The sequence below is a fragment of the Pristiophorus japonicus genome, chromosome 12 (assembly GCF_044704955.1).
Source record: "Pristiophorus japonicus isolate sPriJap1 chromosome 12, sPriJap1.hap1, whole genome shotgun sequence".
Taxonomy (NCBI): domain Eukaryota; kingdom Metazoa; phylum Chordata; class Chondrichthyes; family Pristiophoridae; genus Pristiophorus; species Pristiophorus japonicus.
The window spans coordinates 93,110,710-93,124,987 of NC_091988.1; positions in this window are offsets into that span (position 1 = coordinate 93,110,710).

Consider the following 14,278-nt stretch of genomic DNA (forward strand, 5'->3'; position numbering starts at 1 on the left):
AGGCGCTCGCGTGCGTGTACGGTGTCAAAAAGATGCACCAATACCTTTTCAGGGCCAAGTTCGCGTTAGAAACTGACCACAAGCCCCTCACGTTCCTCCTATCTGAGAGCAAGGCAATAAACGCCAACGCCTTGGCGCAAATTCAACGTTGGTCACTCATGCTGGCGTCCTACGACTATACCATAAGGCACAGACAACTGTGCCGACGCACTTAGCAGGCTACCCCTGGCGACCACGGAAGGGTCTGATGAACAGGACTGTGAGATAGTCATGGCAATCAATGCCTTTGAGTCCACAGTTTCGCCCATGACGGCTCGCCAAATCAGAGCCTGGACGGCCAGCGACCCCACGTTATCCTTCGTAAAAAGATGTGACCTAACCGGTGACTGGGCAGAGTTTTGCGATGCCTGCCCCGAGGAATTAAAACCCTTTCACAGGCGCATGCATGAGCTATCACTACAAACAGACTGCCTGATGTGGGGCAGCCGAGTAGTCATGCCTCTGCGAGGCAGAGAGGCATTTGTCCGGGAGCTCCACCGCGAGCACCCGGGGATCGTTCTCATAAAGGCCATAGCCAGATCCCACGTCTGGTGGCCTGGTATTGACGCGGACTTGGAGCTCTGCATCTGACAGTGCACCATTTGTGTCCAACTCAGCAATGCCCCCAGGGAGGCTCCACTGAGTTCCTGGCCCTGGCCTACCAACCGTGGTCGCAGGTGCACGTAGACTATGCGGGCCCATTCATGGGCAAAATGTTCCTCGTAGTTGTCGATGCATTTTCAAAGTGGATCGAATGCACCATTTTAAACTCGAGCACCATCTCCACCACTGTGGAGAGCCTCGCAACCATGTTTGCAACGTACAGAATCCCTGACATATTGGTCAGTGACAATGGTCCGTGCTTCACCAGCGCAGAATTCCAAGACTTTATAATTGACCATGGCATAAATCACGTCAAGTCGGCACCGTTCAAGCCGGCCTCCAACGGCCAGGTGGAGACAGCAGTGCAAATCATTAAACAAGGCATGCTCAAAATCCAAGGTCGCACGCTGCAGGGTCGCCTGTCATGACTGCTGCTGGCACACAGATCTCGTCCGCACTCACTGACTGGGATCCCCCCCTCACAACTGTTGATGAAAAGGACTTTAAAAACAAGGCTCTCATTAATCCTCCCAGACATGCATGAAATCGTTGAGGCAAAGCGCCGTAAGCTGACTGAGTACCATGACAGAAATTCGAGGGGGAGATGGAATGAGATAGGGGACAAAGTGTTTGTACTAAACTATGGCAGGGGTCCCAAATGGCTTGCAGGAACAGTAACGGGCAAGGAAGGAAACAGGCTACTGGTAGTACAAATGGACAATGGCCAAACCTGCCGGAGGCATGTAGACCAAGTCAAAAGCAGATTTACCAACAACACTGCGGAACCAGAGGCAAACTACAATGTGGAACTTGCACCACACCTGGTGGACAGACAGAGGGAACAACCTGAGGAAAGGGCAATCCCATCAGACAGCCCAGGCGAGTCAACAACAATCACACCAATCGAAACAGACAACCCAGGCAAGAACCCAGGCAACCACACCCAAAGAAAAACAGACACCAAGGCAAACAACTGAACCACAACTCAGACGCTCCACGCGAGAGCGTAGACCACCTGAGAGACTGAACCTATAAAGTCAATAAGACCTTGGGGGAGGGTGATGTCATGTCTCTTACATTATTATATATAACTGTATCCTAACATACTATACATGACTGTAATAAGATATGACCTGTAACCACCAGGGGTGCACTTGCAAGAGACAGGTATATAAGGACAGGTCTCAGGCAAGTGCAGCATTCCAGAGCTGTGAAATAAAGGTGCAGGTCCAGAGTGACCTTTACTTCACTACATGCCTCGTGTGAATCTGTACTGAGGGGACAGGACTTTACAAAAACCCTATCCACAGCCCTAATTATTCAATTCATCAGGACAGTGGTCCAGGCTGGTTTAACTGGAGCCTATACCAACAGAACAGCTCCCTCTTTCCCCATTACTGGTGCCAATACCCCGTGAATCAAAACCTCTTCCTCCCACACCAATCTCTGAGCCATGCATTTAACTCTCTGATATGCTTGTTTACGCGTGGCTCAGGTAACAATCCAGAGAGTATTACCTTTGAGGTTTTGCAGTTTAATTTGGACCCGAGCTCCTCAACTTCTCTCAGCAGAACCTCATTACTAGTTCTACCTATGGCGCTGGTTCCTATATGAACCACGACAGTTAGATCCTTCCCTCCCCACTCACTCCAAGTTCTTCTCCAGCCCCGAGTAGATATCCTTAACCCTGGCACCGGGCAGCCAAAACAACCTTCAGAACTCCTGGTCGTGACTGCAGAGAACAGTATCTATTCCCCTGACTATACTGCTCCCTACTACTCCAGCATTCCTTTTCACTCCCTTTAGTTGAATGGCCTTCTGTACCTGAGTTTACTAATGCCAGGGTTAAGGGCCTCCAATGGAAAATAGCCACCAGCAAGAGAAAGTTCTTCATGTTTTTGGGTGGCTGGGTTTCCAGGCGTGCAGGGCCTTACTGGTGGAATCTCTGTGGCCATACATGGTCCTCTCACCAATGCAATGGCATTCATGAATAGGAAGTGGTTCCATTCAATTAAATTACTCATTGTACGTGACTATCCGAGCTACGTCATGCAGGTGGATACCAGGTACCCTGAAAGCTGCCATGATGCATTTATTCCACAACAGTCAACAGTGCCACAATTATTTCATGGCATAATCACCCTAGATGGATGGATCCTGGGCAACTAGGGACACCTCCTTGGTTCATAGAAACATAGACATTGAAAATAGGTGCCGGAGTAGGCCATTCGGCCCTTCGAGCCTGCACCGCCATTCAATGAGTTCATGGCTGACCATGCAACTTCAGTACCCCATTCCTGCTTTCTCGCCATACCCCTAGATCCCCCTAGTAGTAAGGACTACATCTAACTCCTTTTTGAATATACTTAATGAATTGGCCTCAACAACTTTCTGTGGTAGAGAATTCCACAGGTTCACCACTCTCTGGGTGAAGAAGTTTCTCCTCATCTCAGTCCTAAATGGCTTACCCCTTATCCTTAGACTGTGACCCCTGGTTCTGGACTTCCCTAACATTGGGAACATTCTTCCTGCATCTAACCTGTCTAAACCCGTCAGAATTTTAAACGTTTCTATGAGATCCCCTCTCATTCTTCTGAACTCCAGTGAATACAAGCCCAGTTGATCCAGTCTTTCTTGATATGTCAGTCCCGCCATCCCGGGAATCAGTCTGGTGAATCTTCGCTGCACTCCCTCAATAGCAAGAATGTTCTTCCTCAAGTTAGGAGACCAAAACTGTACACAATACTCCAGGTGTGGCCTCACCAAGGCCCTGTACAACTGTAGTAATACCTTCCTGCCCCTGTACTCAAATCCCCTCGCTATGAAGGCCAACATGCCATTTGCCTTCTTAACCGCCTGCTGTACCTGCATGCCAACCTTCAATGACTGATGTACCATGACACCCAGGTCTCGTTGCACCTCCCCTTTTCCTAATTTATCACCATTCAGATAATAGTCTGTCTCTCTGTTTTTACCACCAAAGTGGATAACCTCACATTTATCCACATTATACTTCATCTGCCATGCATTTGCCCACTCACCTAACCTATCCAAGTCACTCTGCAGCCTCATAGCATCCTCCTCGCAGCTCACACTGCCACCCAACTTAGTGCCATCCGCAAATTTGGAGATACTACATTAAATCCCCTCGTCTAAATCATTAATGTACAGTGTAAACAGTTGAGGCCCCAGCACAGAACCTTGCGGTACCCCACTAGTCACTGCCTGCCATTCTGAAAAGTACCCTACTCTTTGCTTCCTGTCTGCCAACCAGTTCTCCATCCACGTCAGCACACTACCCCCAATCCCATGTGCTTTAACTTTCACATTAATCTCTTGTGTGGGACCTTGTCGAAAGCCTTCTGAAAGTCCAAATATACCACATCAACTGGTTCTCCCTTGTCCACTCTACTGGAAACATCCTCAAAAAATTCCAGAAGGTTTGTCAAGCAGGATTTCCCTTTCACAAATCCATGCTGACTTGGACCTATCATGTCACCATTTTCCAAATGCACTGCTATGACATGGACTGCAGCAGATGAAAATATAATGAGGTGCATGCCCCACAAGGCTTATACATAGAGCATAGAATAGGTATGGATGATTCTGGAGTTGTCCTATTTTACAGCCCTGAGAATGTGTTCAAAATGGTAGCAATATTGTACAGGATACTGCATACTACTATCAGGTGTCACCATACAGGAGATGCAAGAGCAGCATCAGGAAGGACCAGAAGAGGACTGTGCGACTGCCCCCAGGCCGAGGAGCTACCAATTCCACTGGAGCTCGAGCAAGGAAGACAAATCCAACGACATTTGCTGGGGAACCATTTCACTTAAACTTGAAGTCACCAAGCACAAGCATTCCTTTACATGTTCCCAATGAACTGATGCACCAAACCCAAACAACATCATGGTCCTCTCCTACCATGCATGCCCATCCATTCATCTCTTGCTGTAGAAATGTAGCTCTGAACAAACTCTCCACACAAAATCCATATCATGTTCCAAAGGTTCATCAGGGTAATAATTTTCGGGCACTGTCAGTGTAAAGTCCTGACCCTGCAGTATAGACTTACACGAGACACATGCTGAAGTCAAGGTCACTCTGGACCTGCACCTTTATTTCACAGCTCTCGAGTGCCACACTTGCCTGAGACCTGCCTTTTTATAACTGTGTGGAACAGGTATGCAGTGTCTCCTGCAAGTGCACCCTTGGTGGTAAAGTATGCTTGTGGTTACAGGTCATATCTAGTTACAGTCATGTATAGCATGGTAAGATACAGTTATATATAGTAGTGTGAGATACATGACATCACCCCCCCCCCAAATCTTATTGTCTTGTAGATTCAGTCTCTCAGGTGGTCTACGATCTTGCGTGGAGCATCTTAGTTGTGGTTCAGTTGTTTGCCTTGGTGCCTGTTTTACTTTCGGTGTGATTGCTGGTACCTCACCTGGGCTGTCTGTTTCATTCAGTATGATTGTTGGTATCTTGCCTGGGCTGTCTGCTGAGACTGCCCTTTCCTCAGGTTGTTCCCTCTGTCTGTTGACCAGGTGTGGTGTGAGTTCCACATTGTAGTCTGCCTCTGGTTCTGTAGTGTTGTTGGTGAATCTACTCTTTACTTGGTCTACATGCCTCCGGCAGGTTTGGCCATTTGTCCATTTGTACAACTAGTAGCCTGTTTCCTTCCTTGCCTGTTAGGGTTCCTGCAAACCATTTGGGACCCCTGCCATAGTTTAGCACAAACACATTGTCCCCTATCTCATTCCACCTCCCCCTCGAATTTCGGTCATGGTACTCAGTTAGCTTTCGGCGCTTTGCCTCTACAATTTCATGCATGTCTGGGAGGATTAACGAGAGCCTAGTCTTTAAGGTCCGTTTCATCAATAGTTGCGTGGGGGAAACCCCAGTCAACGAATGAGGACGAGATCTGTATGCCAGCAGCAGTCGCGACAGGCGGCTCTGCAGCATGGGACCTTGGATTTTTAGCATGCTTTGTTTAACGATTTGCACTGCTCGATCCGCCTGGCCATTGGAGGTTGGCTTGAACGGTGCTGTCGTAATGTGATTTATGCTGTGGTCAACTATAAAATCTTGAAATTCTGCACTGGTGAAGCACAATTCCTGACCAATATGTTAGGAATTCTGTGCGTTGCAAACATGGTTCCAAGGCTCTCCACAGTGGTGGAGGTGGTGCTCGAGTTTAAAATGGTGCATTCGATCCACTTTGAAAATGCATCGACGACTACGAGGAACATTTTGCCCATGAATGGACCCACATAGTCTACATGCACCCGCGACCACGGTTTGGTGGGCCAGGGGCTTATGGGGGCCTCCCTCGGGGCATTAATGAGTTGGGCACAAATGGTGCACTGCCGGACGCAGAGCTCCAAGTCCGCGTCAATGCCAGGCCACCAGACGTGGGATCTGGCTATGGTCTTCATAAGGAAGATCCCTGGGTGCTCGCGGTGGAGCTCCCAGACAAACGCCTCTCTGCCTCGCAAAGGCATAACTACCCGGCTGCCCCACATCAGGCAGTCTGTCTGTAGTGATAGTTCATGCATGCGCCTATGGAAAGGTTTGATCTCCTCGGGAAGGCATCGCGAGCCTCTGCCCAGTCACCAGTTAAAACACATCTTTTGACGAAGGATAACGTGGGGTCGCTGGTCGTCCAGGCTCTGATTTGGCGAGCCGTCATGGGCGAACCTGTGGATTCAAAGGCATTGATTGCCATGACCATCTTACAGTCCTGTTCATCGGACCCTTCTGTGGTCGACAGGGGTAGCCTGCTAAGCGTGCCGGCACAGTTGTCTGTGCCTGGTCTGTGCCTTATTGTGTAGTCGTAAGACGCCAGCATGAGTGCCCACCGCTGAATGCGCGCTGAGGTGTTGGCGATGATTGCCTTGCACTCGGCTAGCAGGGACGTGAGGGGTTTGTGGTCTGTTTCTAATGCGAACTTGGTCCCGAAAAGGTATTGGTGCATCTTTTTGACACCGTACACGCACGCGAGCGCCTCCTTCTCAACCATACCGTACCCGCGCTCCGCCCGCGAAAGTGACCTGTAGGCATAAGCAATGGATTGTAATTTACTCGCATCATTGACATGCTGTGAAACACACCCGACCCCGTACGCTGATGCATCACATGTAAGAGCTAGCTTTTTAATTTGGGTCAAGAAAGGCTAAAACACTGTTGGAACATAGAAGGTTGCATGCCTTATTGAAGGCGCGTTCTTGGGCGTCCCCCCAAAACTAATTTCACCCCTTTCTGAGTAGCACGTGGAGAGGCTCCAGCAGTGTGCTCAAGTTCTGCATAAAGTTCCAAAAGTAATTGAGTAGCCCGAGGAAGGCGCGCAGTTCCGAGACATTCCGGGCCTGGGTGCCATACGAATTGCTTCGGTTTTGGATTCTGTTGCTTTTGTGTGGCCACAGCTGTTCAAATTGTTGGACACTCATGAGAGATTGACTAGCTCCCGTGTCCAGTTCCATATTAACGGATATCCCGTTGAGTAGGACCCATCATTATTGGAGGCGTCTTGTTGTAAGAAGAGTGGACATTGATCGTGTTGACCCGCTGTACCTCGATGTCCCGGACACCGTCTTCTGGTCTGCTTTCCGACCCTTCCGATTTGTATACCAGCCGAGCTGCTGTTTTTCTGCACATGCGAGCCAGATGCCCTGTATAGTTGCAGTTTCTGCAAACAGCATGCTGAAATCGACACTTGTTGAGTGCCTTCCCCCACATCTCCAGCACAGACCGCTTCCATTGTTTCCGAAGGATGAGCTGCGTCTGGCTAATCTCTCTTGAGCTTCTCTCAATCTGTACTTGATTGCTCACATTGTGGGTTGATGAGGTGTGAACGGCCGTTCATGTGGCCCTTGATGGCTTCTGGTGCCACTGCCTGCTGTTGAGGGCCTGCTCTCCTGCCTTTGTCTGTGTGTGGGGGTAGCGGCTTGTTTCACGCTGTGAACCCCTTGTTCCGATGTTTCGTTAGTTGTCGTACCCGCAGTGTAGATCAACCTCGTTTCTTCTTCTCCTGCCAAGAATGTCTGTGCAACCAGTGCTGCTGCCTCTAGGGTCAAGTTCTTGGTCTCTATAAGCTTTTGGAATATGCCTGTGTGGCCTATTCCTTCAATAAAAAAGTCTCTCAGTACTTCTCTCCTTAGTTCATCGGAGAACTCACATAAACTAGCCAGCCTCCGAAGTTCCGCCACAAAGTCGGGTATGCTCTGGTCCACACAGCGTCTGTAGTTGTAGAACCTATGTCTGGCCATGTGTAGGCTGCTTGCTGGCTTCAGGTGGTCTCTCACCAGTGTGCTCAACTCCTCAAACGACATGCTTGCTGGTTTCTCGGGTGCCAGCAGGTCCTTCATGAAGGCGTATGTTTTCAAACCACTGCTGGTCAAGAGATGGGCTCTTCTCTTGTCTGCCTTATCGCCGCCCAACCAGTCTTTGGTTACAAAGCTTTGCTGGAGCCTTTCTATAAAGTCCTCCCAATTGTCTCCAGCATCGTATTTCTCATCTGAGCCATTGGTAGCCATTCTGTGGATTCTGTGATCCCGTAACTCGTTGCCACTGTAAAGTCCTGACCCTGCAGTATAGACTTACACGAGGCACATGCTGAAGTCAAGATCACTCTGAACCTGCACCTTTATTTCACAGCTCTCGAGTGCCACACTTGCCTGAGACCTGTCTTTTTATAACTGTGTGGAACATGTATGCAGTGTCTCCTGCAAGTGCACCCCTGGTGGTAAAGTATGCTTGTGGTTACAGGTCATCTCTAGTTACAGTCATGTATAGCATGGTAAGATACAGTTATATACAGTAGTCTGAGATACATGACAGTCAGTGTGTCTTGGTGCTTCCCTTTTGTGTCTGTGTATGGAGAGCGCATCCAACTGTATAATCTAGTGCTCGTTCTATGAGGAGGAACTTAGGTGGCTGGCTGCTGGATGTCTCTCAGTGATTGTAATGTCTCTGCATACCCTTCCGCTGGATCATAAGATATTCCAGCATGACACTCAGTTGGGTGGCAGTGTGAGCTGCGAGGTGGATGCTATAAGGCTGCAAGAGTGTTGGATAGGTTAGGTGAGTGGGCAAATGCATGGCAGATGAAGTATAATGTGGATAAATGTGAGGTTATCCACTTTGGTGGTAATGCTAGGCCTGCCTGCTTTCTGGTTCTGAATCAGTATTAGAAACATAGAAACATAGAAAATAGGTGCAGGAGTAGGCCATTCGGCCCTTCGAGCCTGCACCGCCATTCAATGAGTTCATGGCTGAACATGCAACTTCAGTACCCCATTCCTACTTTCTCGCCATACCCCTTGATCCCCCTAGTAGTAAGGACTACATCTAACTCCTTTTTGAATATATTTAGTGAATTGGCCTCAACAACTGGTAGAGAATTCCACAGGTTCACCACTCTCTGGGTGAAGAAGTTTCTCCTCATCTCGGTCCTAAATGGCTTGCCCCTTATCCTTAGACTGTAACCCCTGGTTCTGGACTTCCCCAACATTGGGAACATTCTTCCTGCATCTAACCTGTCTAAACCCGTCAGAATTTTAAACGTTTCTATGAGATCCCCTGTCATTCTTCTGAACTCCAAGTCCAGTTGATCCAGTCTTTCTTGATATGTCAGTCCCGCCATCCCGGGAATCAGTCTGATGAAACTTCGCTGCACTCCCTCAATAGCAAAAATGTTCTTCCTTAAGTTAGGAGACCAAAACTGTACACAATACTCCAGGTGTGGCCTCACCAAGGCCCTGTACAACTGTAGTAATACCTTCCTGCCCCTGTACTCAAATCCCCTCGCTATGAAGGCCAACATGCCATTTTCTTTCTTAACCGCCTGCTATACCTGCATGCCAACCTTCAATGACTGATGTACCATGACACCCAGGTCTCGTTGCACCTCCCCTTTTCTTAATCTATCACCATTCAGATAATAGTCTGTCTCTCTGTTTTTACCACCAAAGTGGATAACATCACAATTATCCACATTATACTTCATCTGCCATGCATTTGCCCACTCACATAACCTATCCAACACTCTTGCAGCCTTATAACATCCACCTCACAGCTCACACTGCCACCCAACTTAGTGTCATCCGCAAATTTGAAGACACTACATTTAATCCCCTCATCTAAATCATTAATGTACAATGTAACCAGCTGGGGCCCCAGCACAGAACCTTGCGGTACCCTACTAGTCACATCCTGCCATCTGAAAAGTACCCATTTACTCATACTCTTTGCTTCCTGTCTGCCAACCAGTTCTCAATCCACATCAACACACTACCCCCAATCCCATGTGCTTTAACTTTGCACATTAATCTCTTGTGTGGGACCTTGTCGAAAGCCTTCTGAAAGTCCAAATACACTACATCAACTGGTTCTCCCTTGTCCACTCTACTGGAAACATCCTCAAAAAATTCCAGAAGATTTGTCAAGCAGGATTTCCCTTTCACAAATCCATGCTGACTTGAACCTATCATGTCACCTCTTTCCAAATGCGCTGCTATGACATCCTTAATAATTGATTCCATCATTTTACTCACTGCCGATGTCAGGCTGACCGGTCTATAATTCATTGTTTTCTCTCTCCCTCCTTTTTTAAAAAGTGGGGTTACATTGGCTCCCCTCCACTCCATAGGAACTGATCCAAAGTCTATGGAATGTTGGAAAATGACTGTCAATGCATCCGCTATTTCCAAGGCAATCTCCTTAAATACTCTGGGATGCAGACCATCAGGCCCTGGAGATTTATCGGCCTTTATCCCATCAATTTCCCCAACACAATTTCCCGACTAATAAGGATTTCCCTCAGTTCCTCCTTGTTACTAGACCCTCTGACCCCTTTTATATCCGGAAGGTTTTTTGTGTCCTCCTTAATGAATACCGAACCAAAGTACTTGTTCAATTGGTCTGCCATTTCTTTGTTCCCCGTTATGATTTCCCCTGATTCTGACTGCAGGGGACCTACGTTTGTCTTTACAAACCTTTTTCTCTTTACATATCTATAGAAACTTTTGCAGTCCGACTTAATGTTCCCTGCAAGCTTCCTCTCGTACTCTATTTTCCTTGCCCTAATCAAACCCTTTCTCCGCCTCTGCTGAGTTCTAAATTTCTCCCAGTACCCAAGTTCACTGCTATTTCTGGCCAATTTGTATGCCACTTCCTTTGCTTTAATACTATCCCTGATTTCCCTTGATAGCCACGGTTGAGCCACCTTCCCTTTTTTATTTTTACGCCAGACAGGAATGTACAATTGTTGTAGTTCATCCATGCGGTCTCTAAATGTCTGCCATTGCCCATCCACTGTCAACCCCTTAAGTATCATTCGCCAATCTATCCTAGCCAATTCACACCTCATAATTTCAAAGTTACCCTTCTTTAAGTTCTGGACCATGGTCTCTGAATTAACTGTTTCATTCTCCATCCTAATGCAGAATTCCACCATATTATGGTCACTCTTCCCCAAGGGGCCTCGCACAACGAGATTGCTAATTAATCTTCTCTCATTACACAACACCCAGTCTAAGATGGCCTCCCCCCAGTTGGTTCCTTGACATATTGGTCTAGAAAACCATCCCTTATGCACTCTAGGAAATCCTCCTCCACCGTATTGCTTCCAGTTTGGTGAGCCCAATCTATGTGCATATTAATGTCACCCATGATAACTGCTGCACCTTTATTGCATGCACCCCTAATTTCCTGTTTGATGCCCTCTCCAACATCACTACTACTGTTTGGAGGTCTGTACACAACTCCCACTAACGTTTTTTGCCCTTTGGTGTTCTGCAGCTCTACCCATATAGATTCCACAGCAACCAAGCTAATGTCCTTCCTTCCTTCCTAACTATTGCATTAATCTCCTCTTTAACCAGCAATGCTACCCCATCTCCTTTTCCTTTTATTCTATCTTTCCTCAATGTTGAATACCCTTGGATGTTGAGTTCCCAGCCCTGATCATCCTGGAGCCACGTCGCTGTAATCCCAATCACATCATATCTGTTAACATCTATTTGCACAGTTAATACATCCACCTTATTACGGATACTCCTTGCATTAAGACACAAAGCCTTCAGGCTTGTTTTTTTAACACCCTTTGACCTTTTAGAATTATGATGTAGTGTGGCCCTTTTTGTCTCTTGCCTTTGTTTACTCGGCCTTCCACTATTGCTTTTTACCTTTCTACCATCTGTTTCTGACTCCATATTACTTCGCCCTGCCTCGCTGCATAGGTTCCCATCCCCCTACCATATTAGTTTAAATACTCCCAAACTGCATTAGCAAATGTTACTCCAGGACATTAGTTCCAGTCCTGCCCAAGTGCAGACCGTCCCTTTTGTACAGGTCCCACTTCCCCCAGAACTGGTTCCAATGTTCCAGGAATTTAAATCCCTCCCTCTTGCACCACTGCTCAAGCCACATATTTATTCTAACTACTCTGCTCCCTCTACTCTGATTAGCACATGGCACTGGTAGCAATCCAGAGATTACTACCTTTGAGGTTCTACTTTTTAATTTAACTCCTAGCTCCCTAAATTCAGCTTGTAGGACCTTTTCCCGCTTCTTACCTATATCATTGGTACCTACATGTACCACGACAACTGGCTGTTCACCCTCCCTCTCCAGAATGCTCTGCAGCCGCTCCGAGACATCCTTGACCCTTGCACCATCCTGGAGACTCTGGAAGTGTCCCTGATTTCCCACATAGCACGGGAGGAGCATGACACATGTCCGAGCTCTCCTGCCATGACTTAACCTTTAAATTAATTTACTTACTAAAATTTACTTCAACACCAAACAGCTACTTAGTAGTTCGCTGGCAATTAAAGCAATCTAAAAGTGAGTCTAAAAGAGAGTTATACTTACCAGTCGAACAGCCAACCACTTACCAGTTTGGATGTGACATTACCTCTCGATTTCGCACCCCTCTATCTTTGTCTGCAGCTGGTTGGGCTCCGTCTCCTACTCTCGCACTCCTTATCAGCTGTTCTTGTGTCAGCACTGGTAGGAAAAACAAGACAAAACAGCACCTGCCACCCCCACTTGCCCGAACTCACCCACTTACCAAAGTCACGAATGTCACTCTTTGCTGCTGCACTCCGTGCTCTGCATGAGCTGCCTCTTTTTAGACTCACCAATGGTCAGTTGTTTACAGAACTGGTTTTAACTAGCTGCTAATTGCCTCATGCTGGTGAGTTACCTTGTTTTTTCTGCCTAAACCTGAAAGATTCCCAACTATTTAACTTTTCCCCTTTAAATTAGAGTGGGGTGGCTGGGTGACATGAATGTAGGGTTGCCCTAAGAAATAATTCATTCATCCATATCTACTCCTACAATTGCCTCTACTACTGGACACTTCCTCTGCATGTCCCATGATATGTGTGGAGGTGGACCAGAGAGTTGAAATGAGACCGTTGAAATCCTACATCAGGGCACGGCAAATCCAGGCAGAATAGAGGCACACACAATGGAGCCTAAGGTTATGACATTCCACAGCAGAAACTGCAATTACTTACTCCGCCACCTCTTCTCACTCAGCCCAGATAGCTCCTTTCAAGGAGGTTTTTTTTTATACGTTCATTGGATATGGGCATCGCTGGTAAGGCCAGTATTTATTGCCCATCCTTAATTGCCCTTGAGAAGGTGGTGGTGAGCCACCTTCTTGAACCGCTGCAGGGTGAAGGTTCTCCCACAGTGCTGTTAGGGAGGGATGTCCAGGATTTTGCCCAGCGACGATGAAGGAATGAAGATATACTTCCAACTCAGGATGGTGTGTCACTTGGAGTGGAACTTGCAGGTGATGGTGTTCCTATGCGTCTGCTGCACTTGTCCTTCTAGATGGTAGAGGTCGCGGGTTTGGGAGGTGCTGCCGAAGAAGCCTTGGTGAGTTGCTGCAGTTCATCTTGTAGATGGTACACACTGCAACCACGGTACGCCGGTGGTGGAGGGAGTGAATGTTTAAGGAAGCGGGCTGCTTTATCCTGGATGGTGCTGAGCTTCTTGAGTGTTGTTGGAGCTGAACTCATCCAGGTAAGTAGAGAGTATTCCATTACACTCCTGACTTGTCCCTTGCAGATGGTGGAAAGGCTTTGGGGATCAGGAGATGAGACACTCGCCATAAAACACCCAGCCCCTGACCTACTCTTGTTGCCACAGTACTTATGTGGCTGGTCCAGTTAAGTTTCTGGTCAATGGTGACCCCCAAGATGTTGATGGTGGGGGATTCGGTGATGGTAATGTCATTAATTGTCAAAGGGCAATGGTTAGACTTTTGCTTGTTGGGGATAGTAATTGCCTGGCATTGTGTGGCGCGAATGTTACTTGCCACTTATCAGCCTGAATGTTGTCCAGGTCTTGCTGCATGTGGGCATGGACTGCTCCATTATCTGAGAAGTTCTGAATGGAACTGAACACTGTGCAGTCACCAGCGAATATCCCCACTTCTGAACCTATGATGGAGGGATAGTCATTGATGAAGCAGCTGAAGATGGTTGGGCCTAATACATTGCCATGAGGAACTCCTGCAGCGATGTCCTGGGACTGTGATGATTGAACTCCAACCACCACAACCATCTTCCTTTGTGCTAGGTATGACTCCAGCTAGTGGAGAGTTTTCCCCCTG